The sequence below is a fragment of the Littorina saxatilis genome, unplaced genomic scaffold, assembly GCF_037325665.1.
Source record: "Littorina saxatilis isolate snail1 unplaced genomic scaffold, US_GU_Lsax_2.0 scaffold_883, whole genome shotgun sequence".
NCBI classification, from domain to species: Eukaryota; Metazoa; Mollusca; class Gastropoda; order Littorinimorpha; family Littorinidae; genus Littorina; species Littorina saxatilis.
This window is the reverse complement of record NW_027127469.1, coordinates 12,203-32,837: the sequence shown is the minus strand read 5'-3', so window position 1 is coordinate 32,837 and position 20,635 is coordinate 12,203. Positions and strand designations below refer to the sequence as shown.

The window sequence follows — 20,635 nt, the reverse complement described above, 5'->3', positions numbered from 1 at the left end:
TTATTATTTTGAACTATTTATGCACTGCTGGTTTTTTTAATTGATGATTGTAAAGTTTATTGGCTTTCAGTTTTAAAGAGTAAGTGTAATCAAAATGTTCTATTTATTGATTTATTATCTGGTCCAGTTTTGGTACTTAGCATTGTTTTATTTGTTTGTTTATAGGGTTCTTCTTCTTCTAGTCCACGCCATATCTACATATAAATAAAATACGAAAACCAATCCTGCTTTCCGACTTCTCTTTTTACTGACCCCTGAACAAAAACATCCCCAAAAGTTAGGTAAGGTTACACAAATTTACATTAGGTTAGCCGAAATGCGACAAAACAAGGACATTTTTTCCAGGTCTTAAGTGAAGTAAGTTGGAGGGAAAGGGAGGGTGCGAAAGGGATCGCCATGTCGATTTGAAGTTCAAATTCGTTTTAAACACTGTCAGTGATCACAAAAAATGCCCGCTGGAAAACCGACATTGGTTGAACAGTTCATACATATCAAACAGGTTATTCCTGTATGTGAAAACACAGTTTCTTCGCAGTTGAAGTGCGATCGCCGCCATGTTAGTTTTCAACTAACCCCGGGATAAAAGACTTATCAGCTTCAAAACGAGTGGATAGTTTGAGCTGGACTTTAGTGCGAGAATATATAGCTAATCTCGACTCATGCATTAGGGTGATTTTTTACAGTGGGCTGGATTAGCTCGGGGATAGAGTTTATCCCGGGCTGAAGTCCCTATTCTCGACACTTACATACCGGCCCTGGACGCCAAATATTGAAAAATGAAGAGTCGTTCACGAATCACTGCAAAAAGCGCCCAAAACTTCAAAATACCATGATACAACGCATAGTGCACGTCAGATTAATTCCAATACGCGTTAAATGTATCTGTTTTAGATTGACGAGAACATTATTTTAAGCACAACAGGAAACTAAAGAAACGTATTAAACACAGAAAGACAATAAATTAAATTATCAACTTTCTCGAAAAGAAGACTAAATGTTTTTGTTTTTTTAAGCTCGAGGGCTAGCTACAGGTCAGTTTCAGCAAGCTTCTTAATGAATTATTGAAACCAGCCTATAACTGAAATGCTATTCTAATTGCTGAAGGTGGTTCATATTAGGGGACACGCACATACTTTGTGATTTTGCTAATATGTTTTGTTTGCATTAGAAACTCGGGGTCAACATTGCTAAAATATTACAAATACAGTCTAACCTGTCATATAGCAATTTGTGTGAGACAACAGCTTCGGCTGTGGACAGAAACTAGTCCGTTTTAAGCCTCAAATTTTGGGGGAATGCTGCAAACAGTGTAAACAAATGAAAAAAGCCTGTGTGTGACTTTGTAAATGCGATGTGTGTGTGTGTGTGTGTGTGTGTGTGTGTGTGTGTGTGTGTGTGTGTGTGTGTGCGTGTGTGTGTGTGTGTGTGTGTGTTTTGTGTGGACTATAGCGAATCTTGCATTTGCCATCATCTGCCTGCTAAAGAACTTGTATTACTTTCGTTTCTGTTCCGTAGAAGTTGCAGTCAGTTTCCCCTGCAACACCTCAGCGGACTGCAACACAGGCATGGAATGCGCCAACAACGTTTGCAGTGAGTTTTACAGTCACCACCCTGAATAGATGATTTTGTAATTACATACACCTCCCCCGTTCCACCCTGCAAAGCGCGTCATTTTTACCTGACCAAGGAGAAGAAAGAGGAGACTAAGTTTGCAGCTGGAGTTAATTCGCCTTGACCTTGACCTTGACGGAAGGAGGGACGTGACAATAGTCTATTCCAGAATTGAATTGGAAGTAAGCGAACTCAACACGTCTGAGATGTTTAAAAAACTAACTAACCCAAACTGGTCTCAATAACGCAGATTTAAATTGTGACTCACAGGAATAAGAACGAGCGTCTTAGTTATGACAAGTGTATAAGGCCGTCCGGCAACCCATTGACAAACAACAACATTGTTTTGTTAACAAGTATATTTTGTATTACTTCCAGGTATGACCCAAGTGTATTCGAACCTTGATAAATATCACAGGGTCATGTTCTGGTAAATGAAAAAACGTTTTTGAAGAAATTTCTTCGAAACTTAAAAATAAACTTCGTTGAAACTTCACACACTTCCAGGATTGTATTAGCTTCAGCCATGACCCGAGTTCTAATGACCTACGCCAAATGTCAAGGCCACATAGGGGTCAATTGGGGTTAAAAATTAACAAGTTATGGATATCTTCCATGACTTTGAAGGTAGATCTCTGAAACGATACACACTAATAGGGTTTGATGATCTGAAGAATTGACCCACGTCTGCTTAACCCTAATCAAGTTTCAAGGTCACAATGTGTTTGTGTTCATGCTAAAAACAAGTCGCATGAAGCGATATTATTACATTTAGTCACCATTTGAACTCACAGAATGAAATTGACCCTACCGCATTTTTTCATTAATATATATACTCAATAGTCAGTTTCATGCCCCGCGGTCGCGGTGACACGTTCACAGCACAGAGATATCTGTGGTTCACGCTCAAAAGTGACAAACCAGAATAGCACAGTAGCGTAAAGCACTTTACAATGCAGCGCACGTTTTTCAATTCTTCTTTCTTGGCTTGTTTTATGTTTTGGGAATCAGGACATGAAAGCGAATAAGATGACATTGTTTTTAAATCGACTTCTGACCTTTCAATTTTAATCAAAGTTGTCAAGCTTGTTTTTGACTCACATGCGAAGCAAAAGTGAGTCTATGTACTCACCCGAGTCGTCCGTCCGTCCGTCCGTCCGGACGTCCGTCCGGACGTCCGTCCGTCCGGAAAACTTTAACGTTGGATATTTCTTGGACACTATTCAGTCTATCAGTACCAAATTTGGCAAGATGGTGTATGATGACAAGGCCCCAAAAAACATACATAGCATCTTGACCTTGCTTCAAGGTCAAGGTCGCAGGGGCCATAAATGTTGCCTAAAAAACAGCTATTTTTCACATTTTTCCCATTTTCTCTGAAGTTTTTGAGATTGAATACCTCACCTATATATGATATATAGGGCAAAGTAAGCCCCATCTTTTGATACCAGTTTGGTTTACCTTGCTTCAAGGTCAAGGTCACAGGAGCTCTTCAAAGTTGGATTGTATACATATTTTGAAGTGACCTTGACCCTGAACTATGGAAGATAACTGTTTCAAACTTAAAAATTATGTGGGGCACATGTTATGCTTTCATCATGAGACACATTTGGTCACATATGATCAAGGTCAAGGTCACTTTGACCCTTATAAAATGTGACCAAAATAAGGTAGTGAACCACTAAAAGTGACCATATCTCATGGTAGAAAGAGCCAATAAGCACCATTGTACTTCCTATGTCTTGAATTAACAGCTTTGTGTTGCATGACCTTGGATGACCTTGACCTTGGGTCAAGGTCACATGTATTTTGGTAGGAAAAATGTGTAAAGCATGTGAGTCGTATGGGCTTTGCCCTTCTTGTTACTCCAAATGTAACATACCTCTTTGTTTTTGTAATCTGAAAATGATAAAGAAGTCTGCATCTTCTTTTGAAAAAAATGATCTAGATAGTTATGCATTTAGGCTATTGTACACCGGCACGGTTGGCCTAGTGGTAAGGCGTCCGCCCCGTGATCGGGAGGTCGTGGGTTCGAACCCCGGCCGGGTCATACCTAAGACTTTAAAATTGGCAATCTAGTGGCTGCTCCGCCTGGCGTCTGGCATTATGGGGTTAGTGCTAGGACTGGTTGGTCCGGTGTCAGAATAATGTGACTGGGTGAGACATGAAGCCTGTGCTGCGACTTCTGTCTTGTGTGTGGCGCACGTTATATGTCAAAGCAGCACCACCCTGATATGGCCCTTCGTGGTCGGCTGGGCGTTAAGCAAACAAACAAACAAATAAACAAACAAAAAGGCTATTGTACAGTGAAAAAATATGTTACTGCGCCTGTGCTTTAAATGTAACGTCTCAAGACAACTAATAAATAGATTTTTTTTATATAAAGAAAGATTTCAACTTCATCTAAAAATGCCAAAAGGGAGTTTGAACTACAGTAGAGTACGATGGGGGAAACTAGGCTATAACTATCGTATCTGAAAAGGTGAACTAAAACTCAAAGTGCGCATGTTGAACTTTAGCGTTGCTTCAAAGTCATCGTATGCGATTTGTTAAAAAAATAAAACTCGCCTTCAAATATTCTTGGTGACTTTGTTTTTAGCAAACAATGAAGAAGCAAGTCTCAGGCTCATCACGTTTCCGACACGGTCGAACGCAAAACTCACTTCCCGTATCAGCTGCTCTAGTCTTCGATAACCTTTCTGATTTTCACGTGTTCTTCAAGCCAATAAAAACTAGGTGTGGTTTTTCTTCGTTGCAGTCTTATATGTGCGTCATTTTAGCAACACTGCCAGCGTAGTTTTTGCAAACAAATCGCACGATACACGGTTGTAGTTTTGATTCAATGAAGGCAAGACAAAAGCAATATGGCGGCCAGTGACGCTCTTTTTCAAACCTCCGTTTGCACGAGAGCTACTCCGGTTCCATTAAAGGAAAATGTTGGATCGGTCGTCCGGCGAAAATTCATCGAATTTTGTTTGTGTGTTTGTTTTGAAACCGGGTTTTCCGACAAGACAAATTTTCAAAACCGGATTTCCGGCTGGAACCGGAAAGGTGTTAGCCCTATTCAGGCCTTCATTTTATTGTAGCTGAAAAAAGAGCTAATTCATCGTGTGTGTGTGTGTGTGTGTGTGTGTGTGTGTGTGTGTGTGTGTGTGTGGGTGTGTGTGTGTATGGGTGTGGGTGTGTGTGTATGTGTGTGTGTGGGTGTGAAGAGTACCAGACCGGACAGCGATGCATGCCGGGAGAAAATCAGTGCAAACCTGCACACGCATGCGGCTTTGATACAGTATGCAGTGAGTATCCATTTACTTCTTTTACCACAAGGAACAAGTTTTAGATAAGGTTTTGGTAACACGGTTGAGGTGGGACTGCCACTTTAATTCAGCGTCTATGGTGACCCCTAGAACACGATGGCTGGTTACTTGCTCAATAGGTGACTCATTTAAACTGAGATGAAGATTCAGAGGAGCGAGTTGGTGTTTCTGTCGTGTTGTGATCACCATGCATTTAGTTTTGCCTGGGTGTATAATCATTGAGTTTTGTTTACACCAATCAAATATGTTGTTCAAACTCGTTTGAAGAGAGGTTTCAATAGATTGTAAACTTTTACTGGACGTGTAAAGAGACGAGTCGTCTGCAAAAAGGTCATTAATAACCGTCTTGTCTGACATAGAGAGTGGTAGATCGTTAATGTAAATGCAAAATAAAAGTGGGCCCAAAACTGATCCTTGTGGGACGCCGTGCATTAGCCGTCCTATGGAAGAACGGTTACCATTAAGGGTGACAAACTGCGTTCTGTTCGCTGAATAAGAACGAAAAAAAGGTAAGTAGGATGCGTCGCCTAAATAACAAGATAATTTCTTCAACAGAAGTGTGTGATCAACAATATCAAACGCTTTCTTAAAATCAAGGAAGACGGCGCCGACTGTTTCCGAATGGTTAATGGCAGAGAGCCATGTATCGCATAGTTTAACGAGAGCTGTGTGACACGAATGTTTAGGGCGAAATCCTGATTGAGAATGGAGCGAAAAGACCACGGCTTTCCATGCGCAGAAGCAAGCACTTTTGTACATGTTTTTCTAATGGTTTTGATATACTGTTCAAAAAAAGAAACGCATAGTTGCTACTTGCCAAATTTGTTTTATTTTTCGAAAAAATTAACAGAAAATCCAATATTTAGATTATTTGTTTGAAATTTGGTATGGACACAGTTGAATGCACACACAGTTCATTTGCATCTTCAAATCAATCAGTCAATCAATACGATTGGGTGCCGAGGCTGTCAAGTCAGTAGGGGGTGTGACTGCCTTGAGCAGCAACAACTGCCCGGCACCTTCTGGGCATGGACTGGATCAGATGCCGGATATCTTGCTGTGGGATGGTGTCCCACTCCTCCTGAAGTGCCTGCAATAGATCGCGGTGATTTGCCGGCGCTTCTTCTCGCCTGCGCACACGTCTGTCCAATTCATCCCAGAGGTGTTCTATCGGGTTCATGTCTGGCGACATGGATGGCCAGGGAAGCACCTGGACATGGTGGTCGGTGAGGAACTGGGTGGTGAGTCGTGCTGTGTGCGGGCGAGCGTTGTCCTGCTGGAATATGGCATCCTGGTCAGCCAGAAGAGGAAGGGCGTGTGGGCGCAGAATTTCCTCCACGTATCGCTGGGCAGTTATGCGCCCTTGGACGTGCACCAGGGTGCTCCTTCCAGCGGTATTGATCGCCCCCCACACCATGACGCCTCCACCACCATGAACGGGTGCCTCATCCACACAGTTGGGCGCGTAACGTTCGTTTACTCTCCGGTAGACCCTCCTCCGACCATCATGTCGCTGGAGCAGGAAGTAGGACTCGTCGCTGAACCACACGTGTCTCCAGTGATTCCGGACGGTCCAGCGAAGGTGCTGGTTGCCCCACTGCACTCGGTTCTGGCGATGGCGGCGGGTGAGGACAGCTCCTCTGTGAGGTCTGCGAGCTCTCAAACCAGCTTCATGCAGGCGGTTCCGCACGGTCTGGTCCGATAATCGGTGTGGCCCGGGGAGAGCCTGGACAGAAGATGAGGCCGACAGGAAACGATTCCGGAGGTGGCGGAGCCGTATGAAGCGGTCGTGAGCAGCAGTTGTCGCCCTTGGTCTTCCCGCTCGTGGCAAGTCAGCAACGGAGCCAGTGGCTTGAAACCTGACCCACAGTCTACTGATGGTGCTCTGGGACACGTGGAAGTGCCTGGCGATTGCACTTTGACTTTGGCCTGCTTGTAAACGACCCAATGCAATTTGGCGGTCTTCTCTGCTCAATCGGGCCATCTTTCGTCGCTGAATTGTCGTCTGATTTCTTTGTGGCGAACAATTCGCTTTTATGGGTTTTGGAAGACATGGTGAGAGCTCAATATTCCCCGAGTTTCACGAGATTACACTGAAGCATGACGAGTGGTCATGCCAAATGAGCAATGTTGACATTGTAGCCACTGATAACGCATGCGTCACGTGCAGAGCTCACTTGTGGCAATGGACGAAAGGTCGACGACCAGATAAACATTTTCTGCAGTTTGGTGGATATCCTAGTAGCCATACAACTAAATTAACCAAATATTACAAGCTATGTGCAGACCTGCTAGTGACTTAACCCCCTTCGTGTGTACACGCAAGCACAAGACCAAGTGCGCACGGAAAAGATCCTGTAATCCATGTCAGAGATCGGTTGGTTATAGAAACACGAAAATACCCAGCATGCCTCCCCCGAAATCGGCGTATGCTGCCTGAATGGCGGGGTAAAAACGGTCATACACGTAAAAATCCACTCGTGCTAAAACCATGAGTGAACGTGGGAGTCTAAGCCCATGAACGACGAAGAAGAAGAAGAAGAAGAATGTTGTCGGGTTTTTGATTATGCAGTTATTTCGTTTATTGCTCTCCATTTATAAGGAAGTGGTATCTTTCTTCTCAAAAACAAGTTTATTAAAATAATGCCTTTTAACCCGGCGCACGAGGTCTAAGACCTTATTTCTTTGTTTCTTGCAATCAGCTTTTAATTTGTTCTCTTTATAGAAATCGCGAAGAGCCATAGCGTTTATAATGTCTTCAATTAACAACGGGGGAAGTGTGGTGTGCTTAAGGCTGGAGTACACTTTGGAGGCCCAATTTCAAAGTGATTAGGTAGTTTTAAAAGTTACTTTTTCTGTTAGTTCAATGTTTGCTTTATCAGGAAAATACAAAATATAAAGGGTTTAACGTGCAAAATTTTAAGATAACGACTGAAGTTTAAGCATAGGTATCAGATTTTTTCACGCAAACACTACTGAATAAGTTGCAATATTGTATTGTGAAAATGTAAACAAAATAACAATCTGATGATCACAAACTGAAGACGAGAAATAGGGAAGCAAAATGGAACATTAAACGTAGTGATTTTACTTGTGAATTCGGAAAAAAATCCTTGTGTATCCATTTTGAAGCTCAATTTGAAGCATGGAACACCAACAAACATTGATTAAAAGTGTTAAAGTGATTACAGTGTTCAGAAATAGTGTTAGATACCAAGTTGAGTTATCCCTCTTTATCAATTTAAAAAAAATACACATCTTAACGCGCAAAATTTTGAACTGTGATGCTTTTACTACCCCAACCCCCTTCCCATTTTTCAGAAAAGAGTGCATATTATCTTCCAAATAGAAAAGCAGGGTAGTCAGATGATCAAAAACTTAAGAAGAGAAAGAGGGAAGCAAAATAGAACATCCAACATAATGATTTAACTTGTGAATTATAAGAAAACCATTTTGTTTACCCATTTTTGGCTCACGTAAGTCTAGCCTATGCGATGCCAACTTTTGTCTGTCTGTGCGTGCGTGTGTGTGTGATAGAAACTTTAATTGGTTCACGTAAGTGTAGCCTATGCGATGCTAACTTGTGTCTGTCTGTGCGTGCGTGTGTGTGTGATAGAAACTTTAACATTTGAAGACGTCACATTATGACGTAAGAGGGTTAGACGTCACGCGAAGGAATTACTGAAAGTCTCGGTCGTTGTTATTTTGAGCGGGCCGAGACTAGTTGGCAGTCGTGTCCCTGTAAGTAGGCTACATGCAGACAGACAGATCTAGATCTGGAACTGTCCAGTTAATTTTTCATTCTTCATTTCTTCCCCTCATAGGAGCAATAGCAAGTCTCTAATATCACTGGCATGATGTGCTTGCTACGGGTGAACAGTAGGCACTGAACTGGTCTTGCACCATATAGGCTGTATTCAATAAAAGAGTTATCTCCCTTACCTTCTAGAAATTTCCGGAACTGTCCAGTTAATTTTTCATTCTTCATTTCTTCCCCTCATAGGAGCAATTATAGCGAGTCTCTAATATCACTGGCATGATGTGCTTGCTACAGGTGAACAGTAGGCACTGAACTGGTCTTGCACCATATAGGCTGTATTCAATAAATGGGAGGTCCATAATCTGAGAAAGGAAACAATGAATCAAGAAACTAAAACCCAGGTGCACATCTGCGGCACCTAGGGAGTGTACGTGCACACTATCTTGTTCCTGCCTCTTGCCATCTCAGAGGTATGGCGACCACAGACAAAAAAGAGTTATCTCCCTTACCTTCTAGAAATTTCCGGAACTGTCCAGTTAATTTTTCATTCTTCATTTATTCCCCTCATAGGAGCATTTATAGCGAGTCTCTAATATCACTGACATGATGTGCTTGCTACAGGTGAACAGTAGGCACTGAACTGGTCTTGCACCATATAGGCTGTATTCAATAAATGGGAGGTCCATAATCTGAGAAAGGAAACAATGAACCAAGAAACTAAAACCCAGGTGCACATCTGCGGCACCTAGGGAGTGTACGTGCACACTATCTTGTTCCTGCCTCTTGCCATCTCAGAGGTATGGCGACCACAGACAAAAAAGAGTTATCTCCCTTACCTTCTAGAAATTTCCGGAACTGTCCAGTTAATTTTTCATTCTTCATTTCTTCCCCTCATAGGAGCAATTATAGCAAGTCTCTAATATCACTGGCATGATGTGCTTGCTACAGGTGAACAGTAGGCACTGAACTGGTCTTGCACCATATAGGCTGTATTCAATAAATGGGAGGTCCATAATCTGAGAAAGGAAACAATGAATCAAGAAACTAAAACCCAGGTGCACATCTGCGGCACCTAGGGAGTGTACGTGCACACTATCTTGTTCCTGCCTCTTGCCATCTCAGAGGTATGGCGACCACAGACAAAAAAGAGTTATCTCCCTTACCTTCTAGAAATTTCCGGAACTGTCCAGTTAATTTTTCATTCTTCATTTCTTCCCCTCATAGGAGCAATTATAGCAAGTCTCTAATATCACTGGCATGATGTGCTTGCTACAGGTGAACAGTATGCACTGAACTGGTCTTGCACCATATAGGCTGTATTCAATAAATGGGAGGTCCATAATCTGAGAAAGGAAACAATGAATCAAGAAACTAAAACCCAGGTGCACATCTGCGGCACCTAGGGAGTGTACGTGCACACTATCTTGTTCCTGCCTCTTGCCATCTCAGAGGTATGGCGACCACAGACAAAAAAGAGTTATCTCCCTTACCTTCTAGAAATTTCCGGAACTGTCCAGTTAATTTTTCATTCTTCATTTCTTCCCCTCATAGGAGCAATAGCAAGTCTCTAATATCACTGGCATGATGTGCTTGCTACAGGTGAACAGTTATCTCCCTTACCTTCTAGAAATTTCCGGAACTGTCCCGTTAATTTTTCATTCTTCATTTCTTCCCCTCATAGGAGCAATAGCAAGTCTCTAATATCACTGGCATGATGTGCTTGCTACAGGTGAACAGTAGGCACTGAACTGGTCTTGCACAATATAGGCTGTATTCAATAAATGGGAGGTCCATAATCTGAGAAAGGAAACAATGAATCAAGAAACTAAAACCCAGGTGCACATCTGCGGCACCTAGGGAGTGTACGTGCACACTATCTTGTTCCTGCCTCTTGCCATCTCAGAGGTATGGTGACCACAGACAAAAAAGAGTTATCTCCCTTACCTTCTAGAAATTTCCGGAACTGTCCAGTTAATTTTTCATTCTTCATTTCTTCCCCTCATAGGAGCAATAGCAAGTCTCTAATATCAGTGGCATGATGTGCTTGCTACAGGTGAACAGTAGGCACTGAACTGGTCTTGCACCATATAGGCTGTATTCAATAAATGGGAGGTCCATAATCTGAGAAAGGAAACAATGAATCAAGAAACTAAAACCCAGGTGCACATCTGCGGCACCTAGGGAGTGTACGTGCACACTATCTTGTTCCTGCCTCTTGCCATCTCAGAGGTATGGCGACCACAGACAGACAGACAGACAGACAGACAGACAGACACTCTCTTTTATTATATGTATAGATAGATAGATTGCAAGGCTCAGAACAATTCATGGGAGCAGTGAGCTGTTTTATGCTATGACATAACTGAACCCAAGTGACCTGGATACCATTTTATTTTAAGGAACATCACTTTGATGGTTTTATGTTATGTGCAGATTGCTCATTGTCATAATACATTAGTTGGGTGGCTGCTTCATCCGAGTCACGTTGTGTTACATGTTACTGTGATTATGTGTGGATTGGTGGGCCTCCTTTTTAGTCACTTTTCTTCCACTGATGATACCGTGATTGAAGTTGCATTGCTGCTCCCACCTTTGATTCCCGTTTCAGTCGTTCATGTTTCTGTATATGAGTTGATTGGGGTCATTCAAATGACATAGTATACATTAATCAACATTAGACAATCAATGCCTTCAATACAGCAATTGCAGGCAGGATTAGGACATTTCCCATGGATGAATGCGTTCATATCATTGATTAAATTTGCGCATATTGCGCAAGTGAAACTTTACAACGAAGGGGTTATTTTTTTCAGTCATTTGAATTTAACAAATATTTTGATAGTTGTTGTGCATGAACTTTAGTTCGTCCACGACCATTCTACAAAGTTTCGAGTCTATAGGTAAAATGGTCGGACATTACCTTTTCTCCAAAACTGAGGTGTTATCAAATTACACCTCCGAAATTGTCAATGGCGCGGAAGCTTTCCTGAATAGGCATGGCCTTGAACCCAGCTCTAACTGCTTTCTTCGGGTCACCAATGATCTAGGGGATTCTTCTTCTTCTTCTTCTTCTGCGTTCGATGTTGGATCTAGGGGATGAGGCATGTGTTTGTGCATACTCTAAAAATACGACTATGGCTGCACCATTGGAACTCCTTTCATGACCGTGCCTAAACATGGCAAAATACGGTATAAAGGAGTTAGTTTGATTTTACGTTGGAACGTTCTTTTATGCGGAGTTCCATTCTATGTTTTCAAAGTCGCACACACAACTAATCCCCCCTCCCCCCCCCCCCCATGTTCTACAACATGTTTTGGCCCTGTTGATCTCTGATCAACCCTTTTTTCTTGTCTTTTATAAATTTGTGATTTAAAAAAAAAGGGAGACATTTATTTCCTTCAGGTGAGATTTTATTCTTCAAAATTAAAATTGATAAACTACTTCCTGTGCGATATCAAATTCGCTGGGAACTTCCTGCGCGATGTCAATTGATATACAGTTCCTAGTTGACCAATGACAACTGCAGTGTTTGTCATGTGATCAGTAAAAATGCGATAAATATACCATCTTAGATTGATGAGAGAGAGAGAGAGAGAGAGAGAGAGAGAGAGAGAGAGAGAGAGAGAGAGAGAGAGAGAGAGAGAGTGACAGAGAGAGACAAGAGAAACACACACACACACACACACACACACACACACACACACACACACACACACACACACATACACGCGCACACAATCTCTTGCCTATCAATAACAAGCAATTTACAAACGCCCATCACACCGGGCACATTGCTTTGGGATTGAACAATCAATAACAAAGTAAACACAGGCCAACGACTGCAAATCTCTGCCGTTCGCATACACAGTACAAATGACAGAGTTAACAAATTTGTCTATCGCGTTCATACCTCAAGCAAATGTCTGCCAGTGCTCAGATTTGCCTTAAGCATTTGCAGTAACCATTATTGCCCCTGCATGCAACGTCACGAATGTTTGGCATAACACCTTGAATTAATATGAATATGTTTAAAGTGCTTTTGAATACGTTACGCAACTCTACCTGTATTGCCAATATATTTATAACAAGTTATGGTGATCTTAATTCACCTACTGGTCATGTTTGCTGGAAGTTTGAAACGTTTTCATTGAGACATTTAGGATATATTGAACTTTCAGTGGAGGACCCCTTAAAAATGACTGCAAAACTTGCTCTTTTGGGCCTTTCAAACTGTTAACCCCTACCTCATTTGACAACAGATTGTATCAAGACTAGTCAAGTTAGGTGCACAAATCAAACTGTTTTGAATGGAAATTGAATGGCATTTCCATCGATATGCAGAATTGTTTCTTATCAGAAAATTCCGATTTTTTTAACAGATTTTAAAATACGGGACCTTGGTTTTTGTCAGGTCGATTTTGGGGGTACCCTGACTTCTGCGGCGGTCACGTGATACCTACAACAGAAATCTTTAATCCGAAAAGTGTGCAAGGAAGCCAAGTGAAGGACCTTCAATGGCATATCAAGTGTGAATAAAATGACACGTGAATGAATGTTTTAGTTGGGATACGAAAATGGGTGCAAAAATGTTTTTACTCAGTTTATTACATATAAAGAAAGGTGAGTCGCATAATTATTTGCTTTTCGTGTTTTATAAGTGTTTCCCAAGCAAAACTTGAACTGTTATTGCCACATCCACGTGTTTTGTTGTTCAGGATTGGAAGTTGAAGCTGACTGTTCGAATCATCCATTGCTATGCAAGTCCGGAGCGATGTGTGAGGCTGGTCTTTGCAGTGAGTATATTTTGTCTTTTTTTTTTTTTTTAATCTAAAACTATAGAGTGTGTTTGTATTTGAAGCATCATTTTGACAGCCCTGGGTAATCAGGAGAGTCTTAGGAATGAACAGTGTTTGGCCGTCCGGCCGCCCGCCCGTAGACAAATCACTTAACGATGGTGTTAGCTCGAATGTTTTTGAAGCTAGAGCTTTGATACTATGCACACTTCTAGGGTTTGATAGTCTCCCGACTTGACCTAAGTTTGATTGACCCTCATCAAATTTTGGGTCACAGAAGGGTCATGTTCGGTTCATCAAAAATTACCATTGGGGTGTTTTTGAAGCTAGAGCCTACGAATCACACATAATTGTAGGCTTCGATGATCTCCAAAAATGACACAAATCTTTTTCTTGTAATTTCAAGGTCACAGCCTGAAAAATGTTGCTGCAGAAGATCTATCAATACTTAAAATATCAACTAAGCTATCAAGGAAATAAGTCTATACTTCATCAAATATGATGTCATTGTTTGATTTTAGGTCACAGCTTATATATAGTGTCTGGGGTAATTTAGTCTTTGCTAGACTAGTGGGGATCACATCATTCTATGAGGTCGTTGTGTCAGTGTGGTCACATAAGTGTATGAGAACAATTGTTTTGTCTCGGCCAGCCCAGTATCAATCATGTCAACTTGGATGCAACTGGGTCAAAAGCATAATTAATAGCTTATTTGTGTTGCTTTTATGTTTTCTTTTTTTCTCAAAATTTAGGGTGGGGCAAGTTTGTTTTGGGGATATTCTTAGGATTGAAACACCTAATGAATGTATACACCAGGTGGCATCAGGATCAAGTTTGGGGCAATAATGAGGAAATCAACGCTCTCTTGGACATTATTTTATGAGCGTAGAACAGCAAATAGTGTTTTGATTCAAGTATAGTTGAACCTTCCTTTTTAAGACCTGAATTTCTCAGATTTTGTCAGGATTCCACAGTAATGGGAATAACGAAGGGGAGTCAAATAAAACATTTGCTTGTCTTGTTTCTTTGTTTTTAAATTATGTAAAACGATACACATGAATGCCGAAGGTACAAAGCCTATTTATATGTTGCGGTAAACGGCAAGATTCAAAGCTTGCGTCGACCCCTTGGAGCATCACACGTTGAAGACTGACAGCAGAATTACTAATAAAGTGGGTGTCACACTTGCGTTACGTTTTACAGCTTATTAATCGCATTATGAGATGTGCTTATGAAATCGCGGTCATACTTGCGTTACGTTTCATAACGCGGTTTCACATTTCCACTCCCGCTTACTCATTCGCACGTGAAAATTGCCGATTTCGAAGAAGAAACTAGTCTTGGCCCGCTCTAAATAACAATGACCGAAACTTCTTGTAAATCCTTCGCGTGACGTCGAATCATCTTACACCATAATGTGACGTCTTTAAGACCTAACCCTGACTTTATTCCTGGATTACTGCGTACCTTGGATACATTTAAAACAAAACGATCACCACATACACTCTTCAAAAAAAGTTAAGGATAGGTTGAAAAACGGATCTAATAAAAAATTGCCAAAAATTTAAACATCGACAGAATAATTAAAAACGCTCGCGCTGGACCCGAGTACTCTTAAGATTGGCTCGCTCCCCCAGTATGAAAGTTTTTGTCTTGTGCACGTTTAAGACCAAGTGATTGCTCTGTGTGATTTACAGGCATGTATGTCTAAAAGGGACAGGTTGGAAGATTAGGCATCGCCTAAAACCTCTATCCCTTTGTAATAAAGTTTTGAATCTGGATCTGAATCTGAATCTGAAGCTCTCTCTCTCTCTCTCTCTCTCTCTCTCTCTCTCTCTCTCTCTCTCTCTCTCTCTCTCTCTCTCTTACCCTAACCCTTTTGATCTAAACTCAAATGCCTACAGTGCTAACTTCGCTCGTTCATAAAATTAGGTCGCGCAGCACGCGAAATGGCACACGCAGCGTAGTGTAATAATAGACCAAATCCACACCCGCTGGCTGGCTGTTCTATCAGGCTGCCTGGCTGGCTGTTGCTCCGTGTGAATTCCTCCCACCGCCAAGTCGTTTTTGTGGTTTATTTCGCATTTAGGTCCCAGGTAGAATTATCAAGTTTTAATACGATCAATCGGACCTATTATCACGTTAGTGTATCAACTTTTGAACAAACTGCGCCCAGTATTTTCCCAGCAATAAGCTGTTAAGTCGAGACAGACACACACACACACAATTAAAGTCTGTTGAGCCCAAGTACTAGCGTACTCGGGGAAAAGATTCATGTGTTTGAATTAACAAATGAACAATGAGTCTTGACCTAGAATTTTGTTTGGCAGGCAGAGTTATTTCCCTTTCTGGGACTTCTCAAAATCTTCTGCATTTTGGAAGAAAAAGGGTGTTTTTTTTATAGCCCCATGAAATTTGCGGAACGCATGCCAGGGCAAAAGGTTGTGATGCACGTGCTACAACAGGGTCCTGGCTATAAACATCGCTCACCAGCTTGTGTTTAAAGGTTGACACGCTGACACAATTATGCACAGTAGCAACATGCCCCCACTAAGAAAACTGAGCGATTTGGATAGAGGAAGGGCAATAGGATGGCTTTAAGACGGTGTTGCTGCCAGGCAAGTGGCCCAGAAGCTTGCAGTGGCTCCCTCTGTCATCATCAGACTAAAACAGAGATTCCACGCAACTGGAAGAGTGCAGGAGCAACAACGTTCTGGTCGGCCCAGAGTCACCACACAAAGAGAGGATCGCTTCATTCAGAGGCAGGCCATGCAACAAAGAATGGCTACGGCAAACAACATTAGGCAACGCCTACAAGCTACCACCAACACTGTTGTTAGTGGTCAGACGATCCGAAACCGCTCACACAACTTTGGCTTGCGTGCAAGGCGTCCATTCCGAGGAACAACCCTGACTGCTAATCACAGAGCAGCTCACCGAGCCTGGTGCACTCAACATGTGAGGTGGCAACGTCAGCAGTGGGCTCAGGTGTTGTTTACAGATGAGTCCCGCTTTTGCTTGGAACCTGCTGATGGTCGCATCCGAGTGTGGAGGCGTCGCGGAGAGCGCTTCAGAGAAGGCGCTGTTCTGGAACAACAGCGCTTTGGCGGAGGCTCTGTGATGGTCTGGGGAGGGATCAGCACACGTCTAAGGACACCTCTGTAACATGTAGTGGGCAACTTGTCCGGTGTCCACTACCAGAATGAGATCATGCAACCCCTGGTCGTTTCAGCCCTCCAAGCGATCGGCCCTCGTGCGATTCTTCAGGATGACAACGCACCTCCCCATCGCTCTGCAGCTGTAAACACCTTCATCCAGCAGGCCAGGGTCAACAGGATGCTGTGGCCAGCCAACAGCCCGGACCTGAACCCCATTGAGCACATGTGGGACGAGCTTTGTCGTCGGGTACAGCAACATCACCCTCCTCCTGCCAATCTGGGTCAACTGCTGCAATGGCTCCAGCAGGAGTGGAATGGAGTTCCCAAAGCATTCATATGCAACCTGATTCACTCCATGCGCCAACGATGTGTTGAATGCCTGGCACACAAAGGAGGGCACACGCGTTATTGACACTGATTCACATTGTTGTGAATTCCATTTTCGAGGGTTGTCACGTTTGACACACTCTAGCTAAATTGTCGCTGCCGCGTTCGATCTTTGCTTTGTTTGTCATTACTCCTTGGTTGTTCAATTATATAATTTTTAAAAAAATGAAAGAATTCGGTCTTGTTTGTTTTGTGTGGCGTGCTTGTTAAAAAGTGATCCCTAACTTTTTTTGAAGAGTGTATGTGACCCTCCACCACGGAATGAGTCGCATGTCACCTTTGCATGATTTTCATATATTTACATTTTCTAAAAGAGTTGTTTATGCTCTATCCAATGGTGAAACCCGTTTTAGAAAAGAGCGAAAACTGTTTGAGTTATAATCCTGTGACTAAGGTGACCCTCACACTGTTACCAGACACTCCCCGGACTTATATTAAGCCTAGCGCAGAACCGCGCGAGGTGACATGCGACTCATTTCGTGGTGGAGGGTCACATTTGCATCAGAATCCAAACATAATGTGAGTATTCTTCAACAGATAATCACATTTTCTGTCGGATTAACGCGGTTGTCTGACAATGGTGCTAGAGGAGAGCAACACTGCAATCGGGCAACTCCCCGTGCAAAGACGAACAATCAATTGACTGGCATCTCCTTTGTAAAACCCGATTGTGTTGGATTTCTGTATTTCACTGGTTCAACCGCGGCAGTCGACCGTCTGTGTTTCTGTGTTGTGAAACTAGCACCTGGCCTCTCCTGATTGGTCAACTTGCTCCGCGTTATGAAATCTACATAGAGAAATAGAACTGGTCCAAAGCTTATGATTTTGCAGTGTTGTTGCCAGCCTAAGAAGACAATAGGTCATTTGGACCTCCCTACAAAAAACAACAATAGGTCCAAATGTCCTGGCTTTACAAAAAACAATTGGTCCAAATTGTACCGCCATACTTAGTTGCTACTTTTAGCAACTTTTGGGGGGCAACATTTTCAGGCTATTCGCGTTTTTTGTTATCCTTATTCTGAACCTGTTTCAAGTCCTTTGGCATTGCTTTGATGTCGCTTCCTAGTTGTAATTGTTCATAAACTTTGCGAGGAGAAAGAGCCTGACATTCCTGGCCTACCCTTTCCAATATAGTCCCCGGTGTGAGAATGTAGGGATCCTGCCTGATCTTCGCATTACCATGTCGTAGTATTATATTGATGAACTTTCCGCTGTTTGCGCCGTTTTCGGTTAATAGATACACCGGCTGGATAGGATATTTCCGTAAACGCAGCCTCGAGTGTCAATGACGACAAACACGGACTCGGCACCGAATGCATTTTCACTCGTAGCGAACGTGACCATTTCGATTGGGGTTTGTTTTCCGACTTTGCAACTCCCATTCCATTCATTGCAGACCTTGTCCGCCTGGTACGAATATGGGGCGGGGATATAGCTCAGTTGGTAGTGCGCTGGATTTGTATTCAGTTGGCCGCTGTCAGCGTGAGTTCGATCCCAGGTTCGGCGCAAATTTATTTCACAGAGTCAACTTTGTGTGCAGACTCTCTTCGGTGTCCGAACTCCCCCCCCCCCCCCCCCCCCGTGTACACTATATTGGGTGTGCACGTTAAAGATCCCACGATTGACAAAAGGGTCTTTCCTGGCAAAATTGCTTAGGCACAGTTAATAATTGTCTACCTATACCTGTGTGGCTTGGAATAATAGGCCGTGAAAGGTAAATATGCGCCGAGATGGCTGCAATCTACTGGCCTTATATAAAATTCCATCTCACACGGCATCATTGCAGAGCGTCTAGAACTGTACCCACGGAATATGCGCGATATAAGCCTCATATTGATTGATTGAATATGCATCGGTCAGTTGACCACCAAAACGTAACAACTATCGGTCCATCGACCGGACAAGGCTAGGTCCAATGCGTCAAATCAGAAAGCAATGCGTCAGAGACCGAAGACCGAGGCCTGGCAACAACACTGATTTTTACATTAGCTCATGCGCAGAGGTGATTGCATAAGCGTAAGGCAAGTGTGACACCCTGCATAACGCAAATGTGACAGGGCCTTAAGGGAATGATGGAACAAGAACACTGAGACCCAGGCCACAATGAATTTGAAAGCTCTGGGCACGAAGGGACACGAAAGCCGAAATGATTTTTAATTTTCAATTTTTGGATGATCGAAGATTAGAATGGTGATTACAGTTTGAGACATCTGGCGTCAATCAGCGCTAGAACCACTGGAAGGACGTAGTGGAGGTCTGTTCTCTGGACAGTGGAGGGAATGCTCACTCAGTCTGGCTCTGCGATTTAACAGTCAATATCGTTAGTAGGGGGCATAGTATAGGTAGCGGCCTGCGTCCGTTGACTCGGAACAGGACCACTACCGACCACCGTCAGTCAGGACCACTACCGACCACCACTACCGACCACCGTCAGTGCAAAGTTACCTTCAGAGGGTAGCCCTCTGCAGCAATCTGATATCCCTGCCTGGAGTATCTGTAAAATCGACAAGTCTAGTACAGCTACCTGGCAGCGGAACGAAATTCAGATGTGGATGGAGCAGTGAGTACTGGAACGGGGCGGTGTGGGAGCATACTGGGACAAGAAACGCGCATCGGGACAAGCAATACACAAAAATTAAGTTAACAAAAAGATTCAAAGCTTGCAAGGTAGTATCAGTCAATTTGTTCAGTGGACTAACAAAATGGCAAGTGCAAGCGTTTGCCCATTGGCAAACATAACAAGAATATAAACCATCCCCATGTCCATGCTAAAAATGAATGATCTTTATTGTCAATGATTTTCTTCTGAAGAATGCAACCTCTCTCGTTGCTGCCGAGACCGTGTGATACGAAAGTTATGGACACATTTTGCAATTGTGTTTCAGTTTATCACTCAGACACACACAGGAACAATACAACTTAATTAATCAGGCCTCCATTGCTTCCATTTGTCATGAAAACCCATGAACATTCCCCAAAACTGCAAATACTGTATTTGTTAACACTTAGTTCTGGATTCACCATCCCTTATCAGCACCTTCAGGTAATGTGGAGCCGATAAGTTTCATTTCTCACATGAACAGATACAAGAGTGCGCTAACAGTTTTAGCACAATCGCTTTGTTTAATAAAATGCCTCTGTTTGATCTTGTGAAACAAATATTTACTGATAATTACTATTAATGTTAATATTTATGATGTGACATTCCAGAGCTGATGGCAGGGGTGATATGTACGGTTGCCCGGGGAACCGAATGCGGTGCGGGCACCATCTGTTCAGAAAACAAGCACGACAACATCACCTCGAAAACCTGCAGTCAGTGTTCATCTGCATGGTTATGTAGCAATTTGTGTCTCTTTATTTACCTTGGGGGGGGGGGCAAGACAGAGATGGCGCGCACGCAAGAGAGAGAGAGAGAGAAAGAGAGAGAGAGAGAGAGAGAGAGAGAGAGAGAGAGAGAGAGAGAGAAAGAGAGAGAGTGAGAGAGAGAGAGAGAGAGAGAGAGAGAGAGAGAGAGAGAGAGAGAGAGAGAGAGAGAGAGAGAGAGAGAGAGAGAGAGAGAGAGAGAGAGAGAGAGAGAGAGAGAGAGAGAGAGAGAGAGAAGAGATGGA

The 20,635-nt window shown here is 42.8% G+C and overlaps 1 long non-coding RNA gene across 1 annotated transcript; it reads left to right on the top strand.

Annotated features, from left to right (window-relative positions):
• Nucleotides 1–1,515: 1,515 nt before the first annotated feature.
• LOC138955924 (uncharacterized) lies at nt 1,516–20,363 on the top strand. The gene is made up of 4 exons (XR_011452426.1): nt 1,516–1,590; nt 4,824–4,904; nt 13,402–13,479; nt 20,235–20,363. It is a non-coding gene; the product is annotated as an uncharacterized lncRNA (long non-coding RNA).
• The last annotated feature ends 272 nt before the right edge of the window (nt 20,364–20,635 follow it).